Consider the following 17,767-nt stretch of genomic DNA (forward strand, 5'->3'; position numbering starts at 1 on the left):
GGCTTCCAAAGATGCCCTCTTGTCCTTTTCCCACACTGCATAAAATGAAAAACTGAAATTGAAAAACTGAAATGCGTTATGACCCTTTTGAAGTTTGTAAGTCTCAATCATATAACCCCTCTTTCCACTGTTTCCTAGTGTCTGCAATCTACAAATTCTCAAATGTCGTCATAATCAGTATTTAACAACGATGATATCATTTTTAACACTCACTTTGCGCTTTCTCTACTGCATCAGACTGTACTACCTCACCTATTACAACGGAAACCATGAGACCATACCTGCGCAGAATAGTCCAAGTGTGTTCTTATCCAGGCCGTGTAAAGAGGCAAAATGTCATCCTTATGTTAAAATCTGAGAGTTGATTTCAGCGTTGCATTTATCTTTTCAGTTGCAGTTGTTATCTTTGCTACATGGCACCCCTGAACTCCAACTTGCTATCTACTAATACTATCTACTAAGTAGTGGCACACACAGGGGGAGGAAGGGGCCCTGTCCCAACAAAGAAAAAGGAAAAACACACTAGAAAAGTTTCCAAAAATCTTTTCCTATTTAAAATTCATTTTTTTTATTTATGTTGTGTCCTGTCTTCGATTTTTATACTACTTATGAATTAGCGATCATTGCAGATGCTCAGTCATAGGTCGTATGTAATGCGTAGAGTGTATTCTCAAATCGTCTACTCAACTCGGCCCCCCAAGATTAAATTCTGAGTGTACTACTCACTTCAAGATATCTAACCTGATCAGATTCTTCTAGCATAATCCCATCATTATAATATGATATTGGATATATAATCACATCATAGTGCATGTTTTTTATTAACTGACAGCCGTTTTCCTATGCCCATAATTCTAGCCTATTGAAATCATTCTACAAGGACTGCATATAAGCTGCATTCCTGATTACCCTCCTATCTTTGCATCATCAGCACATAGCTGTATGTCGACTGTGAAATCGTTCCCACTATCATTAAGTACAGATTGAATAACAGTGGACCAAGGAATGGTCTTTGTTGTACACCACTACCATTAATTACCTTATATCTTGCAGACTCAAATACCCCATATACCACTTTTTGATATTTGTCAGTGAGTCATCATCTTATCCAAGCTAATATTTTATAATCCAAACCCATATACCCCAATATATATGCAACAGTCTTCTATGTTGTATTCTTTCAAAATCCTTAGCAAAATCGAAAATTATCATGGTGTATTCATTTCATTTGTCCAGTTTAATGATATCATTATAGAATGTGAGTGAGTTACTAAAACATGACGTCCCCTTAGTAAATTCAAGCTATTCATTGGAGAGTAGAAATTGATACTTAACCCATTTCTGAATGTGAGTGCTGACCAATTTTTTCCAAAATCTTCAACACTACCACCACTCATGGAATATTGGTTTGTCGATAGTTGCAAAATAGTTCATTTTTTATCTGAAAAGTCTTTCATTATTAACTTCATCCTCTTCTTCGAGGCTAACCTTAATAATTCAACAGAAATTTGCATGGGCAAGATGCATCATGTCATGTAACGAGTCACATGATTTGTATACGGTATTGATTAGTCTAATATGATGCTCCCAGGTCAGTGCAACTATGTTCGGGTGAAATGAATGCGAAAAGGCAACTTAGTTATTTCGTATGGGATTTCCTCCCTTCCTTCCCTGTCCCTTAGATAGGGATAAACCCTCCTAATGAGAGATTAAGTATGTATTTTATGACAGTAGATCTGTTGGGTGTTCAGGGAACTGGTTTGCCTGTTCTAATTGACGAAAAACGTACTTCCGGTGGAAAAACCCTCAACATTCATATGAGACCGACCAGCTCACCTTTTAGTCGAATGACTAAAAGGTGAAAGAGACCAGATAAAGGTTCCTCACGTCATGGACGGGAACTGAATCCAGGTCTTTCCGTCCAAAGGGCTTCGTCTACACCGATTGAGCTACTGAGCATCTGAAAAGGGAACTGAAGGAAGACCGCAATATAAAATTCCCACATTACCAGAACTAACATCCAGCGTCATCTTCAGTGGTGCAAAGTATACAGTGGAACGTGGGAAATTGGAAAGCTATGTTATGCATCGAGGAACCATGCCACCTTCCCCTACAATCAGAGTGTGGCGGATGCCTGGTGAACATGTCTTTTTAGAGTGTATAAATCCAGCTTTTTACTTCGGATGTGGCAGTGTGATGTATGATCCTATTTTTCCTGGGATCTCTGTTTATGGTGTCATGAACATTTAGCTCCAATAGGAATCTGGACAATGCAATGCTTCCTACTTTGAAGAATTTCTACAGAACTGATCATTATCTCCCTATAGCAAGGCGATGCACCGTGTCGTAAGGCAGATACTGTAACTACGAGGTTTGTGGACATGAAGGTAACAACAGTTGGCCTCCATTGAGCTCTGATCTCAAACCGATTAAACATCTGTTTGATGAACTAGAGCGTCAGGCGAGGGCAAAGGCTGTCAGCTCCACAATAGTCAAAGACCTTATTACATGCTTACAGGAAGAAGAATCCAAAATTCCCATTGATCGCTATCATCTGGTTGTGGAACATATGCCCCATAGATTTATTGCAGTCATCGCAGCGAAAGGAGATCCTACATCTTATTAAGGTTGGGCGTGGTTGTTTGTTCCTCACACTGTTATCGTTGACTTATTTCCAAGCAGCATATTGGTACTGATTTCGTCCATAAAGGATGGATAGAAGGAAGGAAATGTTTAAGAGAATATCACATTATTATGAATTACATATGTTAGTTTTTTTTTTTTTTACTACAATAGTGGGAATTAGCAGTCCGGTCACCTGTTGCTGATTGTTTTTTAATTATTATTATTTTTTAAAATATCTTCAGCTCGGTGGCTTCAGATTCTAATTATGAGGCTTGCTTTTTTTTAAATTAATTTATTTTGTACACAGCCGGAATTCTAGCATTATAACACTAAAATCTTTGTTTCATTTTCACTAAAAATCAATAGAAATTTTTCTGGGATCCTTTCTGAATCATGTTCTATTTTTCTCAAATAACTGTAAACCTTTAAACCTGTAAACAGTAATGGCGAAAAAACAAGTAAAGTAAACAAAATGCAAACACATTAGTTATGGAACAATAACGTTAAGTTTGAATCACGGCTAATGGAGACACTTCAAAACTAGCTCACATTAGCGAATGATGATTGTTGAAGGCATGACTATGAACCCCTTCCCCAAACCACTCTTCTACCAATCACTAGCTATTTTAAAAACAAGGGTTACAATTCCCGAGTTAGTCGATCTCTGGCACGGGCAAGCGGGTTTTTCCTTCCGGAAACTCGGGTTTTTCGTCCCGTAAACTCAAGAAAATCGACCGTAGAACCCACATTATTTCAGACATTAAATATATTGTGTTAGGATTGGGGACCACGAGATAGCGGCACATTTGAGCCGTCTCTCTTCACTGTGTACCGCTTAATTAGTGATAGCCTTGGGCCATCTATCTCTGATTAGTACCAGTGGAGATTGAACTGCCCACTCAGTCTCCAAAAGTTAGATAGGGCTAAATGGCCTCGCCTACTCCCGTATACGGGAATAAAAAGGCGTTAGCTGATTTTTTTTGGGGGGGGTACAATTTATAGAAATGGGTTTAAAAGAGATACAAAAGTGGAAAAAAGTTGGAACCACTGCTATAGAAAATCAGTACCTTATACACATATCGGCTGCTGAATTAGAAATTTTTATTTAATACTTCATTTGAACTCAATCCAAATTACAGCACATATGCAGTTTGGCATAAATTCCACAAGGTCTTTGATCCATCTACAACATAGATGTTTACTAGCGAGTGTTTTAACTTACTCAGATATGACGGAAGGAATTTACTCTCCAATGTCTTTTTCTAAAATGTCCCATACTTTCTTAATGGGATTCAGATCCATGCTTTCTGGTGACAAGAGGAGAGGTGGAATTCACTGTCATGCTCGCCGAACCAGTGCTGTACAATTCTTGCGCAATGGTGAGTATCATTGTCCTGGAGGACCTGGAACACCCGTTCTGTACCAACAGAAGATGCCCCACACTATGACACTACATCCAGAGCCATGGATTGTATTTACAATGTAAGCTGGATTCATTGCTTCATGGGGGGGGGTGGCTCTGGCCAAACTCTGTCTACCATCAGTAAAGAACAAGGTGCACTGTAACTCGCTAAACCATTCCTCACATCAGTGTAGACTAACTTTCCTGTTCTTCACAGAAATCAGTGGTTTCTATATAAGCATGCAACTACAATATGGAACCTTTTCAATTCCCTGCACACAGTTTGGTAAGATAGGGATTGGCATCAGCCTTCAGTCAATTGCTGCACGCAGGAAGATCTGTGTCCATACAGTTTGTTCAATATGGCTCCGCGCGTTAAACAGATTAAGCATTGGATACCGCAGTGTTTGTTATCAAAAGGCCAATACAAACAAGATACTTTGAATCTGCTCCTGTCCTCACAAACTAACCTAACTTCAACAAATATGGATGAATTAAACCGCCTCTCATTAGAGAAACAAATGTACAGACAGCACACCAGCAAATAACACTCATTTCAATCCTCTAGACCAGAGGGCGGCAACCTGCGGCTCCAGAGCCGCATACGGCTCTTTGAAAGAATAATTGCGGCTCTTTTCGTTATTAAACGATCTATCTATCTAAGCATAGAAGGTAAAACTAAATTTTTTGTAGGTCAGATGACCCCTAACCATATGTCGATACTCAAAAAACGTCAGTTTACATTGGGCGCAATCAGCCAGGCAGGCAGAGCGCTATGCGAGCGCTACTTTGTAGCGAAAATTAATCGTTACAAATTAAATTAATTTGTAGAGAATGGCGATCGCTACGGTAGCGCTACGATCGAGCAGCTGGCTCGGATACATTTGTGACGTCACGCTAGGCTAACAGCGCTTGCTTGTCTGCACGCGCCCGTTATCTTCGCATGTAGTGCAGCTGGGTTCTGTAAATCTGCTCACTTTGTTAAAATAAGTAAAGGTTTTGTAGTGGACGTTGCAGTGCTTTCATTTACTGGTGATTGTGTTAAGTAACGTGAATATTGTAACATTAAATTAAATATTAATAAAATAAAAATATTTTTACAGTATTTAAAAAGTCAGCAAAGAAGAGAAAAATAGAACAAGAAAATCGGGAGTTTAACAGTGAACGGACCGAAACCTATGCATTTGTAGCAAATACAGCAGGATTTCCAATGTGTTTAATATGCCCAAAAAGCTTTCTAACAAACAAAAAAAAAATACAAAGACATTTTTTAAATAAACATGATACATTTGACAAAGCATATCCACAGGGAGATGACAGAAAAAAAGGCAGTAGAAGAGTTTCAACGCAAAGTAAACCTAACTAAATGTTCATTTTCAAAATGGATAAAAGAATAATAGTTGTATCTCTTTTATGTTTTGTTCTAGTTTTGTGGCCGTTCAAGAAGTTATTAAACGAGGAAAACCTTTTATTATCTGCTAAGATTGCAAGGGACAGAACTATACAAATGGCAGAAGATATAACAAATCAGCAAGGTTACAGATCTGAAATCAAAATCATGCGATGTGGATGATATTGCACTGATTGTACTTATTTGTAGATACATAAACTCTCAAGGACCTCAGGAAGAATTACTCGATATACTACCACTTACACGACAAACTCGTGAAGAAGACATTGAATCAGCTGTTACCACTTGCTTGTAAGGTAAGGGTATTAATATTAAGAAATAATATCTATTGCGACCGATGGGGCTCTGAGCATGAAGGTACAAAAAAGGTTTTGTTTCTTTATTTAAAAATCAAATTTAGCATGATGTGGTTTCCTTTCACTGCATAATCCATCAAGAGATACTTTGTACACAAACTTAAAAAAAGAGATAACATTAGTGATGGATTCGGTTGTAGAAATTGTTAACAAAATAATGGCAATACTGCTACATCGTGGTGAATTTTGTAAACTTCTTAAAGAAATCAATTGCGAATATTCCGATCTTCTTTTGCATAACAGAATAAGATGGCTTTCCAGAAGTGCGGTGTTGATGCGATTTGCCATCTGCCTTGGAGAGGTTAAGTTGTTTCTAAGACAAAAGGGCCTTGAATATGCATAGTTTGAAGATACTCATTGGTTACAAAAATTCTACTTTGTGATGGATATTCCCATTTAAACGCACTGAATAAGAAACTAAGGAAAGGGAAATACAGCAGTTTTGCTTTTAGAAGAAGTGATTTCGTTTGAACAAAACTTATATTTGTTTGCGACAGACTTAGAGAAAGGCACATTATTACATTTTCCTACGTTGACGAAATATCAACAAGAACAAGCTGATAATAATTCCATAAATTTAACCTTTTTCAAAGAAATTGTGGTAAATATGCAATCTGAATTTAATCGGAAATTTGAGGAGTTTAGAAAGAACAAGGCAACTATGTTATTTTTATTGTGACCATTTGAAATTAATCCTGCCGAATTAATATTTACACCTTTTGCTGGAATTGATGAGGCTGCATTTCAACTTGAGTTTGAGAACCTGAAAACCAAGGATTAGTGGAATTCAAAATTTAGACATCTTAAAGCTGGAGTACTTGGAAAGACAAAAATCTACCCTTGCAATACAACCCAAATGGTCTGAAATAGATCTTAAAAAGCAAGATCAGATTGTATTTGACACGTGGAGTTATTTACAGTACACTTACATTTAGTTAAAAACATACGCATTTGGACTTCTATCGATTTTCGGATCGACGTATTTGTGTGAGCAATATTTTCCAATATGAATTTTATTAAAAGTAATTTGAGAAACCAACTAAGCAACGTGAGTCTTTCGTCATGTTTGAAAATGAAAATTATGACATATTCGTAATTATTGAGAAACTATCCGAAGAAGTTCAACAGCAAAAGTCACACTAAGAAGATATTTTGAATTAAAAAAATAGGTGTTATTGGATTACTTAAGTATAAAGAGCTAATAAGCTTCATTTCGGCAATGAAAACATTACTTAAATTAAGGGGATATTAAATCCCACATAGTTTTAAAACCGAATAAGAAACTCAAAGATAGGAATCAGAGAGTTTCTTGCCGAATATAGTAAAACTATAAAGAATCGGGAACACAAGCGTTAGCCAATGCAAGTGACCCTAGTACGTAGTACAATACCGGACGACTCGTTGCGAAGGTGGGGGAAGTTCAGATCGCTATTCTTAGGTATTTTCCATAATGTAAAACACATTTCCTAGGAAATGTATGCTGTTATTACATTATGGAGGGAGGTCACTACCCAGACCGGTTTCAGCCTTTTTTGAGGCTTCATCAGTGAGTAAGAATGGGAGTTCATGTCTTTCATCATCGGCCTTTGGAGTATAAAAGATTGCTGAGGGTCAGCAGGTAGTAATAGGGGAAGTTTAAAAAAGGTAGAGTAGATAGTAGGAGGTAAAAAGAGGCCTCAGTCAACCTGTTTAGCTGTGTAACCCAGAGGTTGTGGCTAAAAGGTCTGTAAAACATAATCTCCTTACACCTGTTCTAAAAAAAAACTTAAAATTTACACTTCACTTTATACGAAAAAGATAACTTTAGATTACATTAATCCAGGTGTCTGGAGACGTCATCTCGTAACCCCTAAAAAAAAAAGAAAAACGTTTGTTAAAATTTGGAACTTAGATTATTCTTAAACTAGCCCTTATAACTGAAAAAAGAAAAATAAAAAAAACTACGATAGCGGAATCCGTATTGAGGTGGACTTTATCAACCAGAGAACTAAGATTTGGGGGAAGAACCCGGCCCGAGTGATGCAGCCCACAAGGAGCTGCACCGCCTCGACGTAAGCCTTCGCAGCCCGGGTTCTCAGGTCTACCCCCTCTTTAGTGAACTAGAGAAACCAACAAGTTGTACAATAGAATTAAGGATTTAGTTGGTCTTGAAAGGAGGACAAGTTTTTAGTTTGCCCTTAACTCTTTTTTTGTTGTATTTTTCTGCAAGATTTGAGAAGCTACTGTTTTTTCCCGGCCATTTATTATTTGGTGAAGAGCTTTATACAGACTCCTTTCCGTTTCTTCGTTTAATTCAGGGATTCCTTTTAGCTGTGCTGGGTTTAGTTCACTTAATCTTTCTATATAGAGGTCTCCCCATTCGAAGCTTATGGTCTCAGGACCTGTGAGGAGGAGTATAGGTGCTCCTCTTTTGTCTATTGCCCTTTGGAGGATTACTGCGGAGTCTTCTGGGATTAAACGCATTAGAACCCTTTGGGCGTCCACGGCGGGGATGGATTCTTCTTCCGATTCCTCGGCTGAGGTAATATTGCCTTTTCTTGATTCCTCAGTCTCTTCTTGGTTTTCTATTCTGATCTCCCTTTCTTCCTCTTCCTCAGAGTCAGATACTTCTTCTGGGCATCTGTTATCTGGTTTTGTTCTCTTCGTTTCTTCTTCTTCAGGGCTGATTGGTCTATTTTCTGTGTTGTTGCTGGCTTCCATTTCTTCTACTTCTGTGATCTCTTCGGTCTCGATGCGAGTTTTCCTTGCGTTACGTTTCTTTTTTTTCTTTATTTTCCATTCTGAGTTTTTCGTGGTGGCGGCTTTATTTCCTGTTGTTACTGTCACGATAGCTGAGGGTTGAATGACTGGAAAGTCTTCCAGTTCCGTTGTTTTAGGCTCCTCTGCTGTTTTGCCTATAATTAGAATGTCGTCCTTTTTTTCGGGTTCAGGTTTATTTACTGGAGTGGCTGCTGTGGTTGGCGACATAGCACCTCCTATTCGTTCTGCTTGTGTCCTGTTGGGACAAACGTCTACCTTGTGGGTTGTATTTCCACATTTCAAGCAAGGTGCCTCACACTGACCTAGGGCATGTCCTGCCGCCATGCAGTTCCTGCATTTGTTCTTCAGGCAGTCTGCACCTAGATGTTTGAGTGATCCGCACCGAAAACATTGCTTTCTTACACCAGGGTAGTTGACTACTACCCTGGCAGAGCCTAGAAATACAAAGTTGGGGACCTCAGCCTTCATCTCCATAAGGAAGGTCACCCCGCCAGTCTTCCAGTCGGGGTAGTCGGCATCGTTGGTGATTTTGACGTCCCGTACGTCTCCCCATTTTGAGAAAACCTTTTTGATTATCTCACTCCCTTCCTCGAGATATTCTACAGGGAACCTTTCTATTCGTAGTGTCTTCAGTAGACTTCCTACTACGAAGGGATAGATCATTTTCCCTTCACATTCTACACCTGCCATTAACTTATTCCTGGTTTCTATATCTTTCACAACTACCTGGTATCTACCTGCTCCATAAGGGGTAAAACCAAATATCTTTTGTGCCCCTACTATGTCGGCGAGAGCTCTCGCTAAAGTCCTCTTCGGTATGTTGACGCCTGCCTCTATACCGAGGGTTTTCACTCGCGGCAGGAATGAAGTCATTTGGAAGAGAGAAAAATATCTCACTATGAATTAAGTCCCGGAAAAATGGATAGACCTTTAAACCAGGGCCAAGCGTTCCCCGTTTGCAGAAATCTTCTGCTACACTACATAGAGGCAGAAGACTACAAGCAGGCACAAGGAAAAATAACCAAAAAAAAAAATTTCTCACCAAGGCTGGAAGTTTCTGGCAGCAGGACTGGAACATGCAGCTTTCTTCTAGATTCGTTGGATCGGACACTCCTCACAAACTGGAACTCATACTGGAACAAACTGGAACTGGAATTCATCAGTGAGTAAGAATGGGAGTTCATGTCTTTCATCATCGGCCTTTGGAGTATAAAGATTGCTGAGGGTCAGCAGGTAGTAATAGGGGAGGTTAAAGAAAGGTAGAGTAGGATAGTAGGAGGTAAAAGAGGCCTCAGTCAACCTGTTTAGCTGTGTAACCCAGAGGTTGTGGCTAAAAGGTCTGTAAAACATAATCTCCTTACCCCTGTTCTAAAAAAAAACTTTGTAATAAATTTTTCTTAAATGTGCTCGTAAAATACTTTTAAATTAACAATTTAACTGACCAGGTGTCTTTGGAGGTCATCTTCTAACACCTGTTTCAGTATAAAACTTACATCAGATTTTTTTTTTTTTTTTTTTTGAATGCCTAAGTTCTTTCAAAACTTCATTTAATTTTATTGAAAAATAACAGTTTTTTTTTTTTTTTTTTTAATATTATATATATATATATATATATATATATATATAACAGTAAGAGAACTGGCCAACCTTACACCACGGGAAAAGCAAGATTTGGGGGAAGAATCTGGCCCGAGAGATGCCGCTCACAAGGAGCAGCACCGCCTAGCTGTAAGCCTTCGCAGCCCGGGTTCTCAGATCTGCCCCCTCCTATATGAACTGTAAGAACTCATGAAGAGAGAAAAAGAGAAGGAAAACAAACAAACAAACAAACAGATATTTCTTTTTAAAGGAAGAGACACGGTATGATTAAGCCCTGTCTCAGGACACAGAGGATAGGAGGTTTGCACCATTTATGTACAAACCTCCCATCCCCTAGTATATGTCTTTCTTGTGCGAAGAACCTCGGTAGGTAGAAATAGATCCCACTGAGTATTTTGGCTTGTATAGTGTTTTCATCGCTGATTTGGGACTTTTTCCGCACTTTCCAGATGTGATACTTGATTACATTGATGAGAAAAATTGTAAATTTCTGAATTTTCTTGACTGGTGGGGGGAATTGCAGGTACAAGACCTCCTGTAGGGTAAGCGGCTTGATTCCCAGTGCTGTGCTTAGTCTTTGCCAGACATATCGGGCGGGGGGGCACGAGTAAAAGAAATGTCCCACCGTTTCAATGCTCTGGCAGACGTCGCAGAAGGGGTCGCACGGTCTTGAAGTGTATTGGGACATAACCAGTTTCACCGGTAGCTGACCATAGGCTATTCGCCATGCCAGATCCCGGTGAAATGGCTGTCCCCAGCTATTTCTGATATTTTGAAATAGCGTTTCCATGTTAGTTTCTATATTTGGCGTATCACATCCGGAAAGTCGAAAGAACTCCCAATATCTTGCTTGTGGCTTTAATTTTTGAATTTCCATTCCTTTGGTTTTAAATTTTTTAAGTTGTTGGCATAATGGATAATACCATTCTGGCACAACCTCTGCGCTGGGGTCAGCATGTCCCGTGGTCCCGAAGTAGGGGAGAAAATGCCCTAGAAAATATTTAATTAGGGATCCTGAAATATGGTTAGATTTTAAGGCTTTCCCTATGGTTTTGAGAGTGTTTGCATAGAATAGGCAGTCTAATTTCGGAAGTGAGAAACCCCCTTGATTGATTTTGAGTTTTAAATATTCTTTTTTAACTTCATGTTTTCTTCCATTCCAAAAAAAATCTATTAGTATTTTGTAAAGTTGACCTTCTTGGGTTTTTTTTATATTAGTAATATTTATTGTATGCATTAGCATGGGGATTATTACTGTTTTTATTATTACTGTTCTTCCGTAGAAGGAGAAATAATTGGGTTTAAAAAGTTTTATTTTCTTTTCGCACTCTTCCCGCAATTTCTTAACAGGCAGTACCGGGCTCGCCTAGTACTGTTAGGCGCTCAGTTTGCGGGACTAAACCACAAGGAAGGTTATTTCTATGGAAATTTCCAAAAATTTTAATTTTAGTCTTCGAAGTATTGACGCGAAGACCACTGGCCATGCTGAATTTTTGCAAAATGCCGAAATAAATGTAGATGGACTCAGAATCTCTGAGCGTCGCAACTACATCATCGGCATATGCTACAATTTTGCTCTGTCTGGAGACTAGGGGTAACGGTATTCCTCTGACGGCAGGGGAGTTATCTATTCTTCTTATGAGGGGTTCTAACGCGAGCGAGAAGCGGAGAGGGCTTAGTGGGCAGCCCTGTCTTACCCCCTTTTTAATAGGAACTGGTTCCGAGAGGAACCCGTTGATAGCTATTTGGGTAGAGGCCTTTGCGTAGATGTTTTTGATTGTTTGCCTAAGCCTCCAGCCCACGCCTATTTTCTGAAGGATGTCCTGCAAGTACGTGTGTCTGACGCTGTCGAACGCCTTTTCCAGATCCGTAGAGAGAAGTGCCAAAGGGTAATTTTTATTTTTGGCCAGACGGATTAGATCTCGTAAGAGAAATAGATTTAATTCCATCGATCTACCCGGTATTCCGTAAACCTGGGTGCTTGTTATGATTTTTTCTATACCGCATTTGATGCGGCTGCAGATAATTTTTGCAAATATTTTGTAATCCGAATTTGTTAGGGAGATCGGTCGCCAGCTATCTGCCAAGGTGCGATCTCGATCTTTCTTTGGGATAAAAATTGTGTAGCTTTTAACGAATTCCTCGGGGATATTTCCCGAAGTGAGGAATTCGTTAAAAATTTTTACTAAAACTGGTAGTGCGTAGTCCCAGATAGATCGGTAGAATTCTATCCCTAACCCATCTAACCCTGGGGTTTTCCTTGCCTTCATTGTTTTGCAAGCTGTTTTTATTTCCTCAGCAGTTATCGGCCTGTCCTGCAGAGCGGTGAGATGCTCGGGAAGACGTGTGATGTCCCACTCATTGAAAACATCTGCGCTCTGCTGATCAGAAAAGGCGCCGAGGTACTGCTGATGGAAGATGCGAAGTATTTCAGGGGTTGATTTTATCAGTTTGCCATTCTCTTGGATCTGGTAAACCGTTCGCTCGTCATTTGCCGCCACCCGTTGTTGATTGTAGAAAGCGGCGGAAGGTGTTTCCAAATATCTGAGATAGAGTCTCGCTCGAAAATTGAGGTCCTCGACTCTACTCTGCCGCTCTTGATGTAGCTCGATTTCTACCTGTCTGATAAGATCGCTACAGAGAATTCCTCTCCGCTCGTTGGTGCGGTACCAGCCGAGCTCCCTATAGAGATCCCTCAGACGTTGTCTCTGTTGGTGTGCCCGTTCACGCCCACACCGCTGAAAGAATTCCCTTGCCTGCGACTTGAACTGTAGCCAGGTTTCCCAGTCCCAGTTAGTGTCTCTCCATTCGTTACAGAGGTTCTGTAGCTTATCGCTAAAAAGACTGGGGAAATTGGGAGTGAGCCTCCAAGGACCTCTGGCTGTTTCTATTATTTCTGGTATCCTTATTTTTAATAGTACCATTTTGTGGTCTGTTAGCAGACCTCTCGCAGCGATATGACGTACCCCAAGAACATGTGGTTCTAAAAACTGGGATACATAGAACCTGTCGAGCCTTGTTGATATCTGACCTCGGCACCACATTGTTCCGACTTTCAGTGGATTCTGCCGTCTCCAGATATCGACAAGGTCGAAGTTTTCGCAGCAACGTTTCAGTGTTGCAAAACCGCCAGTTCCGCTGTTAGCATTCCCGCCTATTTTGTCATATCGTGCATCTTCTATACAGTTCCAGTCGCCCGCCACGATTAGGTGTTGCGCACCAAGAAAATAGTTTTCCAGTGTGGCAAAGAAACCGTCTCGTTGGTGGGGGTTATTCGGGGCGTAGACAGCCACAAACCGGGTGTTACGGCCACCGTACTTCCAGTCCACGGACAAAAAACGTCCCGCAGCGTCTTTCTGGACATTGAAGAACCCCCCCGCAATTGGGGGGCGAATTAGTATCCCCACCCCTCGCGAGTGAGCTTCCCCGAAGCACCAGTAGCTGGTAACCGGGTAGCTTCTCGAAAAGTTCTCCACGTCCCAGTGTTTGTAAAAGTGGGTTTCTTGTAAGAATAAAATGTTGATATTATGCATTAGCATCAGTCTCCAGACAGCGCTTTGCGCCTGAGGATTGCGCAGACCGCTTACGTTTAATGTTGCGATTTTTAAACTTTGGTTCATTTTAGAGGTTGGGGGAGGTGTTACTTCGTTTACGAACTTCCTGGATTTCTGGGGGGGGGGGCGGGGGGCTGTTGTATTGTTGTCCTCCATGTTGCTGTCTTAGAATTTCATATCGTCGTCAGAGTCGTCTTTATCGGAGATCTGGGATTCCAGTTCCCCTGGTTCCCCCATTGTTGTTAGATTTTCCTTTGCTGGTGTTGGGGTTTCACTATTATTTTCTGTTGGATTTGGGCTGCTGGCTTTTGTCCTTTTATTTTCTTCCGTGTCCGAGTCTCTCGTGCGTTTTGCGGCACTGTTTGCTTCCATTTTTTCTTCTCTTGTTTCTGTTTTGCTAGTAGGGGTTTCTACCTTTGACTCGGAGCGCTGCTTCTTTTCTGGTTTTCTTGGTGTGGTTTGTTTCAACACTTTAGGATTTGCTATCAACATTGTGTCAGGTGTTGGCTGTACGGATGGAGCTGCTTCTTGCTCTGCAATCGCAGGGTTTTCTGTAGGTACTGCGGAGTCAGGGGTTATCTTACCTCCTGTGATTTCCGCAGCTGTTCTACGCGGGCATGCATTTACTTTGTGTTTTGTGTCCCCGCATTTTAAACATGCTTGATCGCATTTATCCAGGCCATGACCTGCTCTCAAGCAGTTTTGGCATTTGCCTTTGGGGCAGTCTGCCCCCATATGTTCGAAGGATCCACACCTGAAGCACTGCTTCTTGACACCAGGGTAATTGATCATTACCCTGGCTGAACCGATAAAGACGAAGTTAGGAACGGGTGTTTTCATCTCCATGGAGACGTATACCACCCCCGACTTCCATTCTGGGAAGTCACTGTCCTGCATTATTCTGACCTCTTTAACTGTTCCCCATTTGGAAAAAAGATTCTTAATTAGAGCGTCCCCGCTTTCTAAATATTCGACTGGGAATCTGTCTATTCTGATCGTTTTTAACATACTCCCTATTAAAGTAGGGAGGTATTTTTGTCCTTCGCATTGAATTCCTAAAGAGAGTTTTTCTCTCGTTGCTTCGTCTTTTACAACGACCTGGAACCTCCCTCCCCCGTACGGGGTAAAACCGAATACATTATTTATCCCTACCGTATCTATTAAAGCTTTCGCGAACGTCCGCTTTTCGATGCTAGATTTTACCTAGAAACCGAGGGTTTTCACTCTAGGTAAGAAGGAAGTCATGTCAGAAAGTTAAGAGTATCCTTATAATTTCCCCAAAAAAAGGAAGGATCCAGTGGACCTTCCAGGGGGGGGGGGAAAGAGAAACGCCAAGCGTTTCCGTCCGCAGAAATCTCCTACTGACAGGCGGAAGACTGACCGACAGGCAAGATCAAAAATATCAGAGATACCAGAGAAAAACAGGAAAATAACAAGATAAGGGTCTTACCAAGTTGACTTGCAGTTATCATGTAGCAGGGCTCGCACAGGATTCTCAGGCTCTCGATCTCAGGAAAAAAAAACAGCGGCTGGACTTCACAGTAGGTGGACATCAGTGAGTAGCTAGACTTAATACCAAAGTGTATAGCGAAAAGAACTTATATACTCTGCGAACGAGTTTTCCAAACAGGTGCAACCATTAAGTTACTTAAGTATAAAGAGCTAATAAGCTTCATTTCGGCAATGAAAACATTACTTAAATTAAGGGGATATTAAATCCCACATAGTTTTAAAACCGAATAAGAAATTCAAAGATAGGAATTAGAGAGTTTCTTGCCGAATATAGTAAAACTATAAAGTATCGGCGACACTAGCGTTAGCCAATGCAAGTGACCCTAGTACGTAGTACAATACCGGACGATTCGTTGCAAAGGTGGGGAAGTTCAGATCGCTATTCTTAGGTATTTTCTATAATGCAAAACACATTTCCTAGGAAATGTATGCTGTTATTACATTATGGAGGGAGGTCACTACCCAGACCAGTTTCAGCCTTTTTTTAGGCTTCATCAGTGAGTAGCTAGACCTAATACCAAAGTGTATAGCGAAAAGAACTTATATACTCTGCGAACGAATTTTCCAAACAGGTGCAACCATTAAGTTACTTAAGTATAAAGAGCTAATAAGCTTCGTTTCGGCAAATGAAAGCATTACTTAAATTAAGGCTGAAACCGGTCTGGGTAGTGACCTCCCTCCATAATGTAATAACAGCATACATTTCCTAGGAAATGTGTTTTACATTATGGAAAATACCTAAGAATAGCGATCTGAACTTCCTCCACCTTTGCAACGAATCGTCCGGTATTGTACTACGTACTAGGGTCACTTGTATTGGCTAACGCTAGTGTCGCCGATACTTTATAGTTTTACTATATTCGGCAAGAAACTCTCTGATTCCGATCTTTGAGTTTCTTATTCGGTTTTAAAACTATGCGGGATTTAATATCCCCTTAATTTAAGTGGTGTTATTGGATTTTATACATATGCTTTTGTAAGGGGAAGGAAATCTTTGTTTTATTATTTAATATTTAAAAATAGCGTATAATTTCATGTGACGTGTTACCCCTGTGTTTTACAAGTTGATAACGTGTTACTATTAAAAAAAAAAAAACGTGCGGCTCGCTAATTCTTTTTTAACAGATATAATTTCAAAAATGGCTCTTCACTTTAAAAAGGTTGACGACCCCTGCACTAGGCGATGCAATTTAGAATGATAGGCCTTCTTTTCTTTTCCATTTCAATTTTACTTACACATGTAGTGACTGTGAATATACTGTTTCTCCTGATGATGCAAATTTAATTTTGGCAAAATATTGGAAGTAGAAATTAAAGATACATCTTCTATCTTACTATATGTCTTATATCTACTTCTACATTGTAGTTTTCTAAAACAACAAGAGGAACGCATATTCGGTATCTTAGGAAAGAAATCTTCTGTTTATTTACTATGTACCACTATCTTCTCATTAAGTCCTACTGAACTGAGCAACACAAGCAAACTCAATGAATGTAACAAAAAACTGACACCAATTCTTGCAATATGATATCAACAATGAATACGTCAGAGCATCCCTGAGGGTGGCATGTAGTAATATCTTGAAATGTCGACAGGACTTAGAAAATGAAGTCCAATTTATTCATCTTCTATGAAATTTGTTGTATTGTTAGTTTGTATTATCATTATTATTATTCAAATATGGGAACCGTGTAGCTGAGTAGAGGTGGCATTTTCACTCTATAACGCTTGCCCGCATGAAGAAAGTCTACTCTCCAACTGGAGGAACATTTTCTAAGCCTTTTTTCGACCGGTTCCCGAGTTGGTCGATCTCTGGCACGGGGAAAGCAGGATTTTTCTCCAGGAAAAATCAAGAAAATCGGCCGTCGAACCCACACTATTTTCAGATATTAAAAATATTGTATTATTAAGGTTAGGGACCACGAGATGGCACTTGTTAGCCGCCTTCTTCTGATTAATTAGTAATGGCCTTGGGCCAGCTATCTCCTGCTACCAGTGGAGATTGAACTGCCCACTCAGTCTCCAAAAAGTTAGATAGGGCTAAAACGGACTCGCTTACTCCCTATACAAAAAGGCGTTTGCTGATTTTTTTTAAAAGTATGGGCACCATAGAGTCTGAAGACATTGTGAAAGACTGAAACTGTCCAGACAATCTATTGTTCCTCTCCGTAAACTCGTTAATAAACAAAGCACTAACAACTGACTCTGGTAATTCATTCTATTCATTCACACCTCTCCGAGAGAAAAATGTAGTTCTGATGCCTCTACTAACTGGACTTTTACACAACTTCCAGGGATTCCCTCTTATTCTGTCCCCCTCTAGCCATGGGCTAATCATTTCCTCTCCATCATTCCTATAAAATCCTTAAAGTAAATTAATGTTTACTATCATATCCCCTCTTTTTTGTTTATCAACCAACTTCTGCATTCATACAATCCTTATAGGGAACATTCAACAGACCTTACACCATCTTGGTTGCTCGCCTCTGAATCCCCTCTACAAGAATTCCAAGAGACCATACCTGATCACAGTAATCCAGATGTGGA

This window comes from Typopeltis vanoorti, chromosome 12 (genome assembly GCF_054136105.1).
Source record: "Typopeltis vanoorti isolate ZY-2024b chromosome 12, IOZ_Tvanoo_1.0, whole genome shotgun sequence".
In the NCBI taxonomy this organism is placed as follows: Eukaryota; Metazoa; Arthropoda; class Arachnida; order Uropygi; family Thelyphonidae; genus Typopeltis; species Typopeltis vanoorti.